The sequence below is a fragment of the Dipodomys merriami genome, unplaced genomic scaffold, assembly GCF_024711535.1.
Source record: "Dipodomys merriami isolate MVZ:Mamm:240054 unplaced genomic scaffold, mDipMer1.0.p SCAF_1, whole genome shotgun sequence".
Lineage (NCBI taxonomy): Eukaryota > Metazoa > Chordata > Mammalia > Rodentia > Heteromyidae > Dipodomys > Dipodomys merriami.
Window position 1 is genome coordinate 81600889 of NW_027202270.1, and position 19727 is coordinate 81620615.

The 19727-nt window shown below is 34.1% G+C and overlaps 1 protein-coding gene across 3 annotated transcripts in view; it reads left to right on the forward strand.

The window, feature by feature from the left end:
- Dpp10 (dipeptidyl peptidase like 10) overlaps nucleotides 1-19727 on the forward strand; it is a 1479312-nt gene that overhangs the window by 1156362 nt on the left and 303223 nt on the right. The gene's annotated exons all lie outside the window — the stretch shown is intronic.

A 19727-nucleotide genomic window follows, 5' to 3' on the forward strand; every position in this document is an offset into this window, starting at 1 on the left:
TTTTTCCTATTTTGTAGTATAGCCTCAATCCATATCCTCTGCCCTGGATTATATTAACTTGTATATTTTGGAAATTCTATTACGTAAGAAAAACAGTTGGCTTTTAAGTTAAAATATTAAAATGTAGTAAGGAGTTTGAGAAGTAACATTTTTTTACCTGAAGAATTGAAATAGGAAATGACTATTATCTTAAGCTCAGGATGAATTTAAAGGCAGATTTATATGGGAAGAGTAATCAGAACAGGATTGATGATAAATTAAATAGCTCAATGGAACAGAATATGGAACTCAATCTGACAATGTGTCCAAAAGCTGCTGATCAATCGGCATTGATTGTCAGGTAAATATAAAGTAATAGTGAAGTTTATTCTGATTAAGATGTATAAATACCATGATGAAAGCCTTTTTTTTTTTACAAGTGTTACTTGTCATAATAAAAGGAATGACAGGAAGTAAAACAATCTTTTTTTGGAGGGTTGTGTTAGAGGGGGGAGAGAAACAAAAGAAGAGGATGAATGAGATGAATTCCTCCTTGTACATCTAATGTATGCCAATAAAAAGAAATAAAAAGGCAAAAGAAACAAGAGAAAGTATGATAAAAAATAAAACAGAACAAAACAATGTATTGGTTTTAGCTTTATACCATAAAGAAATCCAAACTCAAAATGGATCATGCATCCAAATATAAACTGTAAATCTGACACCTTTAGGGAGAAATAAAAACATGAAAAATTCCCTTCAGATCTGGGACCAGGGAGAAATTTCTTAAATTGTTCCCTAAAAGTATAGTCCAAATTGTTCCCCAAAAGTATAGCCCATGAAAGGAAACAGGTATTTAGTTTTGTGTGAAAGACCCTACAATGAGGATGAATATAGAAACAATAGTATAAAAGAAAGTATTTCCAATTACATATTTGACAAAACCAATATTCTTTTGCAAACAGCTCTTTAAACACTTAAAGGCAACAACAAAGCAATCATACAATAAAAAATAGTCCCAGATATAAAAGGAGATTTCACTGAAGGGGTTGTTCACACAGCAAATGAATGTAAATATTTCAGTATCATCAGCATCAATTGGAAACAAGTTATAACTTCATACCTATAAAATGGCCAAAGGTAAAGAATCAGTGATAGCATTAAATTACAGCATGCATTGAGGGGATCTTCAACATTACTACTGGAAATATGTGAAATGGTTTGCCTACTTTGTGTGATTTCTTGGTAGTCTCTTTATAAACTAAACATGCACTATCATCCAACCTGGCAAACTCATTTCAGGACATTTTTCTTGAAGAAATGAAAACTTACTTTCACCCAGAAGCCTAAATACAAAAATTACAGCAGTTTAGTTTTTGTAGCTGCAATGTAACCCAAATGTTCTTTTGTAGGCAGTTGGTTAAACTGTGCAGAACCTTTCAATAGCATATACATCATAAGTAAAAAGAAATAATGTTTTGACTTATGGAAGAACTTGGGACAATGTCAGAATAATGTTCAGTTTTAAAAACCTATCTTTCTGATGGATGAATAGAATTCTATTGTGTATATATACCACATTTTTGATCCATTCATATATTAAGGGATGTTTGGGCTGATTCCATATCTTGACTATGGGAAATAATGCTGCAATAAACATGGTTGTGGTGGGGGCTTCAGTGTATCTTTGTTCGTGTTCTATTGGATAGATGCCCAGAAGTGGAATTGCTGGATCATAGGGAAGCTCTGTGTTTAGTCTTTTGAGGAACTTCCACACTGCTTTCCAGAGTGATTGAACAAATTTTAATTCCCACAAACAGTATAATAAAGTTCCCTTTCAGGGACTTCCCCACCAGAATTTGTTATTGTTAGTTTTCTTGATACTAGCTATTATAATGAGGGTAAGGTAGAATATTAGTGTTGTTTTGATATGTATTTTCTTTATGGCCAGAGATGATGAGTATTTCTCCATATGTCTGTTGCCCATATTTAGTTCTTCTGAGAAGACTCTCTTTAAGCCATTGATCCATTTATTAAGTTGTTGTTTATTTGGGAGGGTATCTTTTGATGTTTCAGTTTTGTGAGCCGTAATTTTTATATTTTGGATACTAGGTCCTCATCTGTTGGGTAGCTGGTAACTTCCCTATTCTATGGTCTTTCTACTTAGTTTGTGCCTATAAATCTACAAGTAAGTACACTGGGTGGCATCCAAGTGGTTATAAATGAATTAAATTAAGTAAAATAGAATCTATAGAGAACACAAATAGTATAATGCTTTAGAGAACTTAAGTCAAACCCTAACAAAATGAGTACTAAGAAATCAGTACTTGCAAAGGGGGAGTGGGGGGTGAGGAGAAAAGAATAGAAGAATGAATAGGTGAAATGAATGGAATGCAGGCAAAAATGCATTGTATATGGCACAGAAATGAGAAAAATAAGGAAAGGGGTAGGTGAAAGGGAATGAAGCTGTTGAATGGGTGACCCAGATCAAAATGTATTGTATATATATATAAATTGCTTTGTTAAATGGCAAACAAATTCAATATATAATCTAAAACTTAAGAAAAGTGAGGCAAATGGTGACATGGGAGGGGTGATGAGAAGATTAAAAAGAGTGAGATTGATCAACAGGCATGTATTATTAAACTATTCTGTTGAATGGCAACTTCTTTGTACAACTACCCACCAAAAACTAAAAATAGATTAGATTAAAAATAAAATAGAATTAAAAGCCGATCTCAGATCTGCCAAACTTACATCTATTTTTTTTCCTAATTAGTATTGGTTTAGAACTCAGGGTTTCATACTTTTACCCTGCTTGCTTACTCTGAGAGAATCCTATGATCTGAGGTATTCCTTCAGCCCAGCATTTTTGTTGGCTAATTGTACATGGAGTTTCACAAACTTTGCTCCAGGTCTCAGACTCCTAAGTAGCTAAGATTACAAATGTGAACTACTTGTTCCAAGCTTATATACATTCTTTGAATAAGAAAATTATGCAAATGAATAACAAGAATTGAGTAACTGTTCCTAAGTGGTGATGAGGGAATTGTTACTGATTTTATATTTTTTTAGAATATGCATCTGTTTTGGACTCTTCAAGGTTGATTTTGAGAAATTTTTGTTTTATAGATAGTAAACCTTTGCCAAATATGGTATTTACAAATATTTTTGTCTGACTTGTAGATGGTCTTTTTTTCCTTTTTTCAAAAGACATCTTTTCATGCACACTTTTCTTAAAGTTTTAATGGTCTGATTTCTCTACTTGGTTCCTCTGCTGCATATGACTTTGGTGTCCATACCTAAGAATCTACTTCCCAATTACAGATCAGGAGGGTTTTTTTGACCCTGGATTTCTACTCAGAATTTAGTTTCATCCACTCCCATATCTCTGATTCCTGTAGCTCTGCCTTCAGTTTAGGAATTGGGCCCAGGGTATTGAGCTCCCAGCCCAGTGTTCTACCACGAGCTAATTCTTGGGATCAAAGCTAGCTTTAGATTTTATAAGTAACTTGCTGGTCTTAGTTTGAATTAGTTGTTTTGTATATCCTATGAGGTAAAAATCCTGACGTGTACATGTTAAGGCTCATCTACTGAGAAACTACTTGTCCAAATGATTGTATTGATTTTCACTTTTCTTCAGTAATAGCTGTCATGTTATATTCCTGTCCTAGCAGAAGATGGTCCATATCTTAAAGAAAAACTAATTGTTAAATTGGGAGATTGCATATACTATGACTACTAAATAGATGCATGCATGTTGACATACCATAGAATCAGTAGTAATGCTGATTGGTATATTGTTGTATAATCATTATATTGTGTCATGAATTGCTCTTAATTTAGTGACTTTAAATCAATACATTTACTACCTCTTACACTTTCTACTGGAATATTCAAATCATTACTGTACCTTAGGTTCATCAGGAGAATTCTGTAAAATGTTAATGGCTAGGTCCTACCCTGCAGAAATGCTGATAAAATTCTAGTGTATACTTTAAACTTCATAGTTTTAAAAACTCACCAGCTGATTGTAATGTATACCCAGGTTGAAGAGTAATGGATTTAAGGACTTTAGACAAGGGAGTACTAGAGAGAAAAACAAGAGCTTTGTTAAAATATATACTGCACCATATTGTTCCAAAGTTTTCACATGTATTCCTTTAAACTTTACAACTTCCATTCTTTCTCTCCATTTCTCCCTCCTTCTTTAACTTCCTCTCTTCTTCTTCTTCTTCTTCTTCTCCTCCTCCTCCGCCTCCGCCTCCGCCTCCGCCTCCGCCTCCTCCTCCTCCTCCTCCTTCCTCCTGTTCACCCACCTTTTCTCTCTCTCTTCTCGAGGTTTAGCTCTGAATGTAATGCTTGCTAGGTAAGTGCTCTTCCACTAGATCTATGTCCTAGCTCTTGTGTTTTAGTTAACTTTTTGACTAGGATCTTGCCTATTGATGGGATTGGTGTGGGCCACAATTCTCCTGTCCAAGTTCGATATTTACCATGATGCTCAGCTTATTGGTTGAGATGGTGCCCCAGTTACTTTTTGCTCTGGATAAAATAAGGTGAACAGGATTAATCTTCCTGAGGAGCTGGAGTTATAGATGTGTACCCAAGAGCTTGGGACATCTGATCTTTAGTAGGCTTTATTATTGACAATATAGAAGGCATTTTTCAAAACTTGTCTAATGTGATCAGTATTGAAACTGTTTTTGGAGCAATGATTTTCAATGTATAGATTTTGTGACAAGTCATAGTAGGGTGGAACTCATTTGAAATACATCGGTCATAGTCTAGACTCCTGGAAGCAGAAGTCTAGTACAGGGCTCTGAAATCTAGTTATATAAGAAATCTAGTTATAAAAGACTTCTAGGGGATTCCAATGCACACTTAACACTGAAGACCTCTAAGGAACAGTTCCTTACAATTAGGCAAAGATTTACAAAAATCACCATTCATAAAAAAGGATCAAATACTTTTTAATTAAGATTCTCACAACCATGTGTCCCTGGCTTTTGTATCCATCTTTGAGAATCTGATGAATTTTCTAAAATGAACACATCCACAACACCATCATCAATATTAAAACAATGAAAGCCTTGTATTTCTACAGGGTAGACCATTGCTCTCTAAATTTTAGGAGCTTACATTTTTTTTTGGTCTGGCTTTTTACTTTATATAATAAATTGAGTGAAGTGTACATCTTTGTATTCCTCTTGCTCAGTGAAATATTTACAACATTTATTTATGGTTTTCAATAGTTATAGCTTCATTGACACTTCTCAATTTGGTGTGTGTGTGTGTGTGTGTGTGTGTGTGTGTGTGTGTGTGTGTGTGTGTATGTGCACACACATGAGCATGCCAGTGATAGGCTTGAACTCAGGGCCTGGGTGCTATCCCTGAGCATTCTTCCTCAAGGCTAGCTTTCTAACACTTGAGCAAATCTCCATTTTTGGCTTTTTGGTGGTTAGTTGGCAATAAGAGTCTCACAAACTTTTCTACCCAGGCTGGCTTTGAACCACAATTCTCATATTTCAGCCTCCTGGTAGCTAAGATTATAGATGTGAGCCACCAGACTCACTTGGTTCTCATTTCTGCTTAATATTTCATGCATGAATCAAAATGTATCAACTCTACTATTGATTGGATTATAAATAACTGTTGGTGAATAATTGGTTTTTGTGTTAAGATTATTTCTATGTAGCTTCTTTCCCTGTGCATTATCCTCCTTCCCCCTTGGCATCTATTTTAAAGCAAGATTATACAAGAAGAAATGTAGATTTGTTGCACACTTATCTTATGTCATTAAGGAGACAAGTGTGATAATCATTTTATACCTTCTACCATCCTTGCTTCTGGGCATTGATGTTATATTTTACAGAGGAAAATTAGACATATTAAAAGCCATAGTCAGGGCCTCACCTCTGCAAGAGTGACTTGATTTCATTCTCCTAGCTACAAAGTCTCTAGTTGTTGTTGTTTTTTTTTTTTATTTCACTATCATTTTGAGAAAGTTCTTACCTATCTTCAATGAGTTATTTTTTATACTAGCATAGCTATTGTCCAAATTTCTTGAAATCACAGCAACAGGATTACAATTAATTGAAAGACTAATTTGTATTAAGTATATTATTTTTAATATTCATGTATCATTTATTTATTATTTGTTTATATTTATTGTGATAATGGAGTTGGATCTCAGAGCTTTTCACTTGTTAGATAAGCATTCTACCTTTGAGCCACAACTCTAGTGTTCAGCACTTACAATACTTCTGTAGGTTTGGTGACTTTGCATTTTATTTTATTTCTATACCTTCATTTTTCAAAATTGTTTCTCAAAATAATTACATTTCATGACCAAAAAATGAGAACATTTCTAAAAGAGAAAACATATTCATAGGTAAATAATGATACATTTAAATCTGGATGAGCATATTTGATTGCAAATCAACACTTATTTTGACATTCTCCATAGCAGAACAAACTAGTTTTATGTTATTACAAATAATATTCAAATACTTTAAAATTTATCACTAAATCTATTTTGTGCATTAACCCATTATATTTGAAATTTTTGGTTCATTTCAGTTATTTAAGAGTTGGAGTTTTTAAGCTATCCTTGGAAAATGAACAGGCTTTTATGTATATTCTACTCCATTTTTTTTTTTTTTAATTTTCAGGCTTCAAGCATTTTAATTCATGGCCTTGTACTGGCTAGGCATTTTATCACCTGAGACATACCCACAACAATTTTTACTTTCCTTAGTTTTCCATAGGGTCTTATGTTTATGGCAGAGCCTGCCTGAACTGTAATTTATGCTTCTCATGTAGCTAACATGGCAGGCATGTACCATCACATCCAGCTTTTTATTGATTAAAATGAGATCACAGAAACTGTCTTCCTGGCCTGGCCTTGAACTTCATTTCCTTGAGTCTACCTCATCAGTAGATAGAATTACAGTGTTGGGCCACTCTGTCTACCCTTTATAATTTATTTTTATTAACTTTAAGTTGCTATAGAAAGGTAATGTAATCTGCATTTAGGGGAAAAAACAAAGGAGGAGGCAACAATGGTTGATAGGAAATGTAATCATTACCTTGCTCATGTGACTGTAACCCTTCTATACAGTATTTTTACAATAAAGAATGTATTTTTAAAAAATGAAACATAAAATAAAAACAAACATTTTTTTGGGGGGGGGTCCGGTTGTGGGGCCTGAACTCTACGCCTGGGTGCTGTCCCTCAGCCCTTCAGCTCAAGGTTAGCACTTTACCACTTGAGCCACAGCGCCACTTCCGGCTTTTTATTTTTTTCTGCTTATGTGGTGATGAGGAATTGAAGCCAGGGCCTCAAGCATGCAAGGCAAGCGCTCTACCACTGAGCCACCTTCCCAGCCCCTAAAAACAAACATTTTTGAACCATTTAAATGAATTCTTATTTACAAATTACTCTTGTTGATTGGTTTTTAAAACACATGTTAAATAAAAGAATTAACTAATTTACATGTTTGCATTGTTCATTCTGTCTTATATTTGTGGTCAAAATATAATTAAATGTATTGATCTTTTGGTATAATTAGAATTATTGTTTATGCATAAGGATACATAAATTTGCATTATATTTGAAATTCTTGGTTCATTTGAATTATTTAAGAGTTGGAGTTTTTAAGCCATTTTTGGAAAATGAACAGGTTATATATATATATATATATATATATATATATATATATATATATATATATATTCCTGAATTTTAAAAAGTAGGTGAATGATTCATTAAATCTTGTATAATAGAGGGGACATGTCAATTTTACCTGTGCTGTCGCTGCTCTATTAGCCTCTGCCCTCCCATTTTTCTTTGCTTTACTCTAAGGTAAAATACATTCCATTCAGCATTAATCCTTATTGCTCTGTAGGTCTGTAGAACAAATCTTCCTTCTGATAAATATCTATTTTAACAGAGAATTAACCACTGTAAAATGAATCCTGCATGCACTACTGCTTGAAAAAAGTAACTCCTCTAGTGAATTATCTAATTAAATTCTGGGATGTTTTACAATTTCAGAAACATATTTAAGAAGTCTGAAGCAGTACATGGTCTGGCCATAGGATTGTCTAGGCTGTTAAACTTTAAACACACTGGGTTCACAGATATTTTAAATAATCCAGTTAATGATAAACTTAGGCAAAGTGCCATATGGAAGTGACTGTAATTCTAATATATGGCATTTTTAGTTTATCCAAAATCATTTCAACTTCTTGTGCTTGTAGACACGAATACCTTTTTTGTTTATAGCTTTGTTGCTAAACTGCTACAATATCTCACAATATAACATTGAGCTTAGAACTTATAAAAGAGGCTGATTTGATGTGGAATATATGCTAGTATATGCTTTATTAGTATACACATAAGTATACACATATGTGCATATGTGTATATATACATATACATGTATAGGTGTGCATATACATAAAATAGATGATGGAAGTTTCTAAAAGGGGAGAGGAAAGGAAAAAGGAAGAAAGAAGGCAAGAATGATGGGAAGGAGGGAAGAAAGCTAGGCAATAAATAAGGAAGAAGGCTTACTGAGAGTGAAGTAGTTTTGAACATGGTTTTGAAGCTAATCATTAAGCCAGTTTTGAAGCTGGATGAACAGCTATATTCATAGACTTACAGTTAATATTATGTGTTGGAGTTCCTATTGATATATCATAAACTAGAATTGTTTCCATTTCCATGGTCCTTTCCAGCTGAAGCTGGAGAAATAGGAGTTGATTTACTGAAATATTATACAATCATGCAATGGTAATGCTGGCCAAGTTAACAGGATTAAACAATGCTAAATGAATGTAAGGAAACAATTTTAGAAGTCTGGCTCTTAAAATACAAAAGGAGGAAAAGAACAGTATTAACTGAGGTATTTTTATTGAACACAGCTCAGTATGAACTTCTGCCTTACATGAATGTTAACTTATATTAGCTTCAGTTAATAAAATTAAATAATCCAGACCTGGACCACTGATAAACTAGCCACTAATGATACATATCTATGGAGCACTTGTCATGTGGCTAATCTGAAGTACAAAATGAACTTTCTAGATTTTAAGAGGAAACAAGATGTAACATAATCTTACATCATGTGCTGAAGTAATATGCTGGATATATATAATTAAATTAATTTAGACTAATTTTCACTAATAGGGCTACTATAATATTACACTTTCCTATGCAAGGCTTGTATTACCTTTTTCTTGATCAATGATGTTCTTAAACATAGGAATAGTTGATTCTGGTGCAGGGTGATATATAAGGATGTAATTTTAGTTTTCTACATGTGTTTAGCCAATTTGCCAGCACCATTTACTGAAGAGACTGCCTTTCTTCCATTCCATTTTTTTGGCTCCCTTATTGAAGGTTAGGTGGCTATAGGTCTGCAGGTTCATTTCTGGGTGATCAATTCTATTTCATTGGTCCTCAGGTCTGTTCTTGTGCCAGTACCAAGCTGTTTTGAATGCTATGGCTATGTATTAGAGCTTGACGTAGGGTATTGATATTCCTCGCAGCACTGTTCTATCTGCTAAGGTTTGTTTTTGCTATTGTGGGTCTTTCATTTTTCCATATGAATTTTTGGATTGCTTCTTCTATTTCTTTGAAGAATGAGGTTGGGATAGTGATGGGTATTGCATTCAATTTGTAGATAGCCTTTGGAAGTATTTGGCAGCATTTTCATCATGTTAATCCTTCCACTTCAGGAGAATGGGGGGGTTCTACTTCCTAAGATCTGTTTTATTTTCATTTTTCAGGTTTTGAAAGTTTTCATCATTAATGCCTTTCACATGTTAAGTTAATTCCTAGGTATATTATTTTTGTGGGGCTATTACAAAAGGAGTTTCTTTCCTGATTTCAGTCATGCTCTTCTCATTATTGGCATACAGGAAAGCCATTGATTTTTGTGGGCTAATTTTATACCCTGCTACTTTTCCAAAGTTTCAGATCAGGTCGAGTAACTTGGGAGTGGAGTCCATGGGATTGTTTAAATACAAGATCATGTCATCTGCAAAGAGGGAGAGTTTTACTTCATCTTTCCCTATTTGGATCCCCTTTATGTTTGCATCTTATTGCTCTAGCTTGACATTCTAATACTAAATTGAAGAGGAATGGAGATAGTGGACATCCGTGTTCTTGAATTTAGAGGAAATGGCTTTAGCTTTTTGCCATTAAGTATAATGCTGGTTGTAGGTTTGTCATATACAGCCTTTATTATATTGAAGAATGTTCCTGGATTCCTAATTTTTCCACAGCTTTCATCATAAAGGGGTGTTAGAGCTCTCCAAATGGATCAAAGACCTCAAAGTAAGAGCAGATACCCTGAGAACATTACAGAAAGGAAAAGGAGAAACTCTGGGTCTCCTTGGAAGAGGATGAAATTTTCTTAAAAAAGACCCAGAAACACAACAAATTAAACAAAGGTTAGATAAATGGGATTGCGTGAAACTGAAGAGCTTCTGCATGGCAAGGGAAATAGCTAGTAAGATCAATAGAAATCCCACAGACTGGGAGAAGATCTTCACTAGCTATAAAAAAGAAAAGGGCTTCATATCTAAAATACACTTAGAACTCAAAAAATTAAATCCTCCAAAAGTAAATCCTCAAAGAAGCAACTGTCCCATTAGTAAGTGGGCTAAAGACTTAAAGAGAGCCTTCTCTGAAGAAGTAATAAGAATGGCCAATAGACATATGAGGAAATGCTCAACTTATCTGGCCTTAAAAGAAATGCAAATACAAAGAACTCTGAGATTCCACCTCACTCCAGTTAGATTGGCTATAATCAAGAAATCTAATAACAACAGATACTGGATGGGCTGAGGCCAAAAGGGAACCCAACTGCACTGTTGATGAGAGTGTAAACTTGTTCAACCACTCTGAAAAGCAGTATGGAGGTTCCCCAAAAGACTCCACATAGAACTCCCCTATGACCCAGCAATCCCACTTCTGGTCATTTACCCAAATGGTCACAAACAAGGCCATACTCAAGCTACCAGTTTTTTTCTCTGAAATATATCATACTGAAAATACCAGGAGATAGCAATATGCATTTCCACTAATACTTCAAATTTGAAATACTGAAGATTATACATTCATTGTTTTTGTTCTACCGATTTTCATCAAAGCCTATAAACATTGCTCCATTTAGTCATACCTGTTTTGAAAAGTTCCAGATAAAAGATAATTCTTTAAAAAAGTAATAACAAAGCAACAAAGAAATCATCTTATAAATATGTTAGAAACAATAGCAAGAAAGAAAAAAAAAACATTTGAGTCCTTATCTTGGGGTTCCACCACTTTGGAAAGTAGTGTGGAAGTTCCTCAAAAGACTCCACATAGAGCTCCCTTATGACCCAGCAATCCCATTTTTGGGCATTTACCCAAATGATCACAAACAAGACCATACTAAAGCTACCAGCACAACTATGTTTATTGAAGCATTATTTACCATAGCTAAGATATGGAACCAACTCAGATGCCCCTCAGTAGATGAATGGATCAAGAAAATGTGGTATATATACACAATGGAATTCAGTGCCTCCATCAGAAAGAATGACATTGCCCCATTTGTTAGGAATTGGAAAGACTTGGAAAAAAATATACTGAGTGAAATAAGCCAGGCTCAAAGAAACATAGGTCTCATGGTTTCCCTTATTTGCAATCACTAGTTTATATCTGAGACAAGCAGAAAAGGTCAGATAAGATGATGTTAAGTGAAATGAACCCCAACATAAGGACATAAGTGTATTTTTTTTTCTTTCTTGCTATTGTTTCTAACGTATTTATAAGGTACCAATGTGATTTTTTTGTTGCTTTGTATGTACCTCACCCATGGTATAGCATCTGTTTTCACTGTATTTGATGTCGGTTTAATTTGTGGAGGGGAAGGGAAAAAACAAAATGTTTAAATAGGGATACAGGTGGACCTGATGCAGCAATGAGGTGTACAAGACATTATGTCGAAAAACTAACTTTACAACTTTGGTGTGGGGGGCAAGGAGAGGGTAGATGGGAAGGGATGGTAGGGGAAACAAAGGAGGAGGCAACAATGCTTGATAAGAAATGTACTTATTACCTTGCTCATGTAATTGTAACCCCTCTGTATGGTATTTTTACACACACACACACACACACACACACACACATGTTGAATCACATTATTAGATCACTTTAAATGACTTTCATATTGTGTATTAAAAAAAGATGTTAAAATTAAGTTAGGAAAATAAGTGAAAACTATTAAGTAGAGAGGCCTTTGTCTTTGGCCAAATAGAAAGAAAATGTTTCTAAGGATAGAGAGAGTAGTAAAGAATATCAGAGACACACATAATAGATTTTTTAAAAAGAATGAACCAGAAATTGTAAAAAAGTGGACTTCATGTATAAGATCAAGGTATTTGTTTAGATACTAATTTTTATTTTTGTACCTGTTGGTGAAATATGGTTGCTATTGTTCTTAATTTTGTTTATACTTCATTATTGTCTTTAAATTTTCACATACTAATCTTGTTTTGTGTTCTTGAAGTGGTTAACTGGATATTAATCTATGCAGTTTCTTCAACATTCATGCAATATGAAGACTTGAATCATTTGTTTGCATATTGGATAAGTGAATCATTCTGACTCAGGGTAGAGGCATAATGCTCATTTTATGTTGTTTCTCAAGAAAATTATCTTAAACCTGAGATACTTTACAGACAATATAAAATGATCTTTGTATAAATTTTAATCTTCATAAAGAGATAAAGTTCTTCATGTATAAATTGTCAAAATAATGGATGTTAGCAATTGTAATGAAAACTTAAGATCTGACTTTAAGTTATTGGGGGTGAGAAATACTATATACTCATACATTTAAATGAAAGCCTTATTTTCAGAAAAAAATGCTTCAAACTATGTGATAAAACACCAAAACCATGTAACTTTTTGCCCATTAATGGTCACATCACATTTTACTATAAATAATGCCGTGATGATCATTTTTGCATTTCAAATTGAACTGTGGCCAGAGTTCTGAAAATGAACTAAGTCAAAATATATCATTTTTGAGAAAAGTATTTAAATATAAACTTGTATTTGTTTCCAAGTATTTATGTTGAATATCATTTCCACTAGTTCTGTGTTGTATATGTGATTTTAAATTTAGCTTTTTAAAGTATCAATTTGTACAATTGGAAAACAAAACCAAAAAGTCAAATAGATTGATAAAGATCTGCTCTTGAAAACAACAGTATCCAGAAAGAAATGTTCTCATCATCTTAGATATATAGCTGTAACTCCCCTTTTATCACCTTTACAATAAATATGAAAAAAGAAAACAGCAGAGCTAGAATCAAAAATCAAAATCTATATGTTAACTATAATACTATGTTCCCCATTTAAAACATAATATATATATATATATAAATATATTCACTATCATAAACCATCAATAACTACAAACAACATATTAGGCCTTACAATACAAAACAAAACAAATGAAAACTTCTTTACCACCTGGGGCTTCTGTACAAGTATAAAAAATAAAGAAAAAATTTAAGTAAAATATATGGCATATTACATAGTGATAGTCCTAGGAGAAATGTAATTTTAATTTCAGTTTTATTTGCTTTTACTTTTAAAAGGCCCATATAAACTTGCAAAATAGTTCTTTGGCCTTTATCTCCTGTACCCATTAGCAAACTATTGCCTTACATTGTAATAATATATTATCAAAACCAGGAATAATTTACACAATAAAACTAAGTGGGTCATAGTTCTTTCCCAAATTTTATCTGTTTTTTCCATCCTGTCATCTTTGGTATGTCTTTGTGTATAACTTTATGACATTGTATCACATATACACACCACCACTACTACTATCGAGAGGGAGAATTGTTCTGCCTTCACAAAGGAAATCTCAGAGTTCTTCAGTATACACCCTCTCACCTTCTCTAATCCCTAGAAAACACTCCTCACTATCACTAATGTTTTTCACTTCAGTCAATGCATAAAGACAATCATATAGTGTATCACTTTTTATATTGGCTTCTATTTTTACCCTAAATATTCATGCACCTATCGCTCATCCCTGTTGTTTGTGCAACAGTATATTGAGAAAGGCAATTCAGGAAAGAAAATTCTGCTGAGAACTCTGTAGTTTTTAGTGGAGTGCTCCAGAAATGTAATCTATAAGAAATGGAAGCAAAAGCACAAAAAGAAGGGAAGAACACATGCCTACATATCTGAGGATGATTTTCCAGGGGAGCAAAACTCTTCCTTATTAATTGGAGGAGTCAGGAATCCCAGTGTGACTTGAGCAATGGGACAGAACACAGCATGAAGGAATGACATTCAGGTGAACGACAATGAGGTAACTCCTACAAGATCCTGAAGACACCATGGGCAGTGTCCATGTAACAGATGTCCTGGAAGCATAATCTTACAATGAGAATGGCTTGACGTTTCCTACAGAGTTACTTTCAAATGCTGAGTAGAACAAAAGAACTCTTTTTTCCCTTGGGATTGCAGCAAAAACTGCCACTCTGTATTATCAAAATATCTCCAATGGGATTTCTTTCTGCAAAAAAGATTAAATGAATTTTGCACTGGATTTTTTTTGAATATGTCTGTTGATTTTATCAAATTTTCATCTATGAGGTGGTAAGCCATCATCATCCATGACCCACCAGTGCCTGCAGATCTTTGTCTAGGGAACAAAGGCATAGAATTTGACAGAAGTAAGATGGTACCTCTTATGACTCAGAGGGCTTTGCCGTGGGGTGAGGGCCTCATCAGAACAGAGGATATCCCAGAAGTCAGCTGAATGGAGATGAAGCATTTCTTAACAGATGATATCTACAGTTCCTTGGGGTCATGTCAGATGGCAAATTCACTAAGTGGGTCTGCCAGAAAATTCTAGTCCATTTGGGAAATTATATGACTTAAGCCAAGTCTTGGTCTTTCACTCTGTTAAAGAAGTAAAGGGGTGTAAGTCCTTTTGACAGGCCTCAAAAAACATCTTAGTAAATGAACAAAACTCAGGAAGTCAAAGTGTATGACGTTAATGGAAAAAGGGACTTGAACTGCTGCTGCAGGCGTGCATTCCCTATCTGATTGTCACAGATGTGCTTGGAACACAAGGAAAACATCCAGGATAAAATCAGCCAAGTGAAGAGACCCTCATTCATTTTAACAAAAAGAAAAGAAAAACAAAAACAAAAGCTTTAGCATGAAAATTTGATTTCTTTAATCCTGTTATGGTAATTGAAAATATTCGCTGTGGTTGTTCACAAGTGGTGTAACTATCATTACTTATAAACTTGTTTCAATCTAGCTGTGTTTTTTTCCATGCATTTTCTCTACTAAGCATAGGTGGTAATATGAAGAATGTGAGGAGGGGAAGTGGCACTGTGGCTCAAGTGTTAGAGTGCTAGCCTTGAGCTAAACAGCTGAGGGACAGCGCATAGGCCCAGAGTTCAGGCCCCACGACTGACAAAATGGGGAAAAAAGAATGTGAGGAAGATTCATTTCTTTAACTTCAAAGAATAAGCATTAGCGTGTTTACTTGCACATGGGAATGTGATTGTCACTGTATTAAATGCAGACAATACTTTGAACAGCTGTCAAAATCTGATTAAAATTTCTCTGATTTCTAACAAGCAATTAAGAGATGAAATCTACCTACCCAAGAAGCACTAGAGGGAAACAGTCATTGTGTTGATTTCAAGTTGCATTAATATTAAAGAGAGTTTTATTTAACAATTGTTATCTTCAAAGGGAACAAGAAATTAAATAGGTTCAAAAATAGTCTTTGTACTGAACAGGTAAAATAAATAAATAAATAAGTAAAATCACAAAGAAACATATGCTTGTCTTCCTCCTGAAAGCAAAGGAATAGTAAACATTGCAACATCAAATACTATGTAGTCATAACATTTATGACTTTGCGCCACAAAACCAGCAATAAAAATTAAAATTCCTTGGGTCATCATCTGTAGGATATTAAATAACCCTGAGGAAATTGTCAATACAGTCTGCTTTCTGGATTTACAGATGTATTTTTGTTTCCATTGTTTTAATTTCTTGGTTTTTACTTTTAAACTCCCGAGTTACCTGCTGCCTAGGGATCTATGATAAGGGACAAGCAATTTTGATTTATTTAAGTTCTTTTCATGCTGAGATCATCTTTCACAATCACTTTTTTTAAATTCCTACATCAAGCACATGTTAAAAACCTAGGTATAGTCTGAAAGTGTAGTTTCAACAGAAGCCATGGGATATAAAAGACATCTTGGCCAAGATTTATAGCCTGTACTACGAGATTGTCCCAGAATTTATTTTGATACAAATTCATTTGTTAGAAAGAGATGAATTTATAATCCTATTGTTCCCATCAAAAATAAAACAGACAAGCTCAGTTTAGGGCTGGCTCATTTTAAGGGTCAAAAGAAAATTAGTTTATTCACATTTAGACAGGTTTTTCACACAAATAGTTATCTTTAGCTGGGAACTGGTGGCTCATACCTGTAATCTTAGCTACTGAACAGGCTAAGACATGGAGAATCTTGGATTCAAGGCAGCCTAAGCATAGAGTTCCAATTATGAGCAAGAAAAGCAGAGCAAGAGCAGGAGGACCTGAGTTCAAATCATGGTGCCAACACACACACACACACACACACACACACACACACACACACACACACACACACACACACACACACACACACACACACACACACACACACACACACACACACACAATATGACACTGAATCTTGGAACTCCACAGGGAAAGCCCAGTAAAACTTTCCTTTCTGCTGTTAGTGGGGAACAAATTTTGACAGTGGAGTTACTCAGAGTTTGGAAATTCTTCCTATAATTTTGCCTGTACTCTCTCAATGATGACGAGAAAAAAGGAGACAGCTTATGTATGAAAACTTTGTCTTTACTGTTGTCCAAATTGTTTCTTTTGGGTAGAAGGAAATACTCTGAAATAGTCACTAGGAACTGAGAATTTTTGTAAATGCTAGAGTGGACTCTTGGACAAGCTGAGTTATTGCTCTGAGATCTGAGGCCTCCAAAGACCAAATGGTAAATGGGCTGGTAGTGTAGTTCAAGTGGTAAGAGTGTTTACCCAACAAGACTCCAAATTAAACCCCAGTACCCCAAAAAAGTCAAATGATTAAAAGATAGACAGTGACAGAATTTTATCTGGCTAATGTGCTCCCAAACTCCCAAAATGATCCCATATCAGTAGGAAAGAGAAAATTTCTTTCTCCTCAAACAAATAAAAATTAAAATACTCACCTTGCTCATTTTCAAATACTAATTACCTTGTATTTTTCACATCATCTAGTTGTTTGTTTTTACATAATTGAATGTACAAGAGGAAATGTACTCATTACCTGTCTCAAGTAATTGTAATCGCTCTGTATATCACCTCTACAATAACAATAAAGTACATTAATGAAAAAAAATAATTAAATGTCAGGAAATGAGCTAGGCACCAGCAGTAAAGATAGCAATGTGTAATTCCTGTCTTTCATTTGGAGAATGTACACTGTACTGGGAGAAATTTGCATCCATATAAAAAATTTAATTCATTTGGTAAAGGAGATAAGGAAATCTTAAAATTAAAAAAAAAGATCGTTATGGAGAGTTTGCTAATTCTTTGGCTTAAAACAAGTGGGAAAAGTTGTTAGAATATTTAAAAACAATCATTAGAGACCCCAGAATAGACACAGAACAGTGGGAGACTGGTGTGGCAAGAATTGGGAGATTAACTGGAAATGAGTCAGAAAGCATCTAGTTCATATATTTGCTGTTTTTGTCTTTGATGTTAGCTGTGATGAATTAAACAATAGATCCTCAAATGCTGCATCAATTACAAATTTGTAAAGTGTAGGATTTTCTAACATCAAGTAAAATATGTTCATTTATTTGGAAATCCTTTTCTACACACAATCCTTATAAGCATGGCAAAACTGGAGAAAGCTGCTAGGTTTCCATTCGGTCCTCTTATCTAAGACTACTAATAAAGAAAAGGACCTTAATCTCCTTTCTTCAATGCTCTCAGGAATTCTATAGGCCATTTTCACTAGTTCTTACTCTTTCTACTTGGAATTGGAAAGAAAGAGAAGACAAGAAGAAACTCTGAGCAACCTAAATTTAGTGATTATTGGAGTAGTTTGACTGAGGGTCCAAACCTACATGGGGTTTTTTGAGCATCTATTTTGACTTTCCACATATGTAAAATCAGTGAAACTGAGGAGTTCTTTTCCCTCCCTTCCTAAAAAGTCACTAAAATGTCTATGAAAATTAAAGCATCCTGGATGTAGTAAGCTCTTTCCAGTCAGATGAACTTTCCCTTAGTTTAAAAGTAAAATGCCAAGATCAAGATGCATTGTACTCATAAGCTGATATGCTGAGTTAAAACCCTCTGATAGAACTATTTAAAGATAATAATATGAAATAAATAAATAAATAAACAAATAAATAAAAATGCAAAATGCCTGAATTGTTATTTGGGTTTTCTGTGTTAGTTTGCTCATTACTGTACCAATAACAACTTGAGGGAATACTAATGTTTTTGGCTCACAGTTGCAGACATTTTCAGTCTCTCATGGCAAGGAATATTATAAAGAGAATCTTATACCATGATGACCAGGAGTTAGAGATAGGGAGCTATCAACAACCCGATAAAACCCTCACAGGCAAATCCACAGAGATCCCAGTGTTACCACTACTGGAAATAATGCCATCAAGTTGGAATCTGCCCTCAATAAGGAGCTGTGAGGAACATCTTGATACTCAATTTGAACCTAATAATAAGTAGGGATATATACATATGTATATATTATATATATATATATAAGCATTTATGTACATATGTATATATTATATATATAAGCATTTTTCCTTAAGTAGATGGCAGTTATGTTTGATAAGGGTCTTAAGTCTTGATAAATCCATGGGCTTCTCTGAAAAAGGGACAGAAAATATATTTGCTCCTTACCCCACTCATGTTTTAATGTTTTTCCTCCTCATTTATTTTGAAACTTGGTCCTGACAACGAAGAGAATTATCTACTCTGATTAGTTGAGTTGCATAATCATGGAGTTTAGTATTAGGTAGAGATGGGATGAAAAAGAAGACCTTGATAATTGAACCCTTCAAGGACTGTGATCTCATTCATCTGTGTCAAGCTCTTCTTTGCAGGTTAAATGTTCAATATGTTATTTGAGAAATTGAACTTCAAAGATCCATCAAAGTCAGATTGTTTAGCACCTGCACAAAAATGTCAAGTAGTAAAGTTTTTCCTATTTTATTATTGTGGGACTACAGGTCCTTCTAGCCCCTCCAGTTCTCCAACCATAATTACAGTGATAGCACATAAACAAATATAATTTAATTCAAATAAAGATTATCAGACATATAATAATAGAACACACATCTGCTAAGCCTAATGAGAAATGAATATGAAATCCTTAGAAGTGATGACCCTGTCCTGTTGGAGAGTTCATAATTTGATATTCTTTCCTTGACTTAGTTTGAGCTCTGTTTACCACCCTTTATCCCTGACACCAAATGTCAACTTCTATCCATTTCATCTCAATAATTCCCTACAGAAATACGCTAATCAAGACATGAATGATAACTTACAATAAAATACTCAGGAAGGTCATTCTTCATCTTTCATTTTGTCAAATAATTGGGAACAGTATTTTTT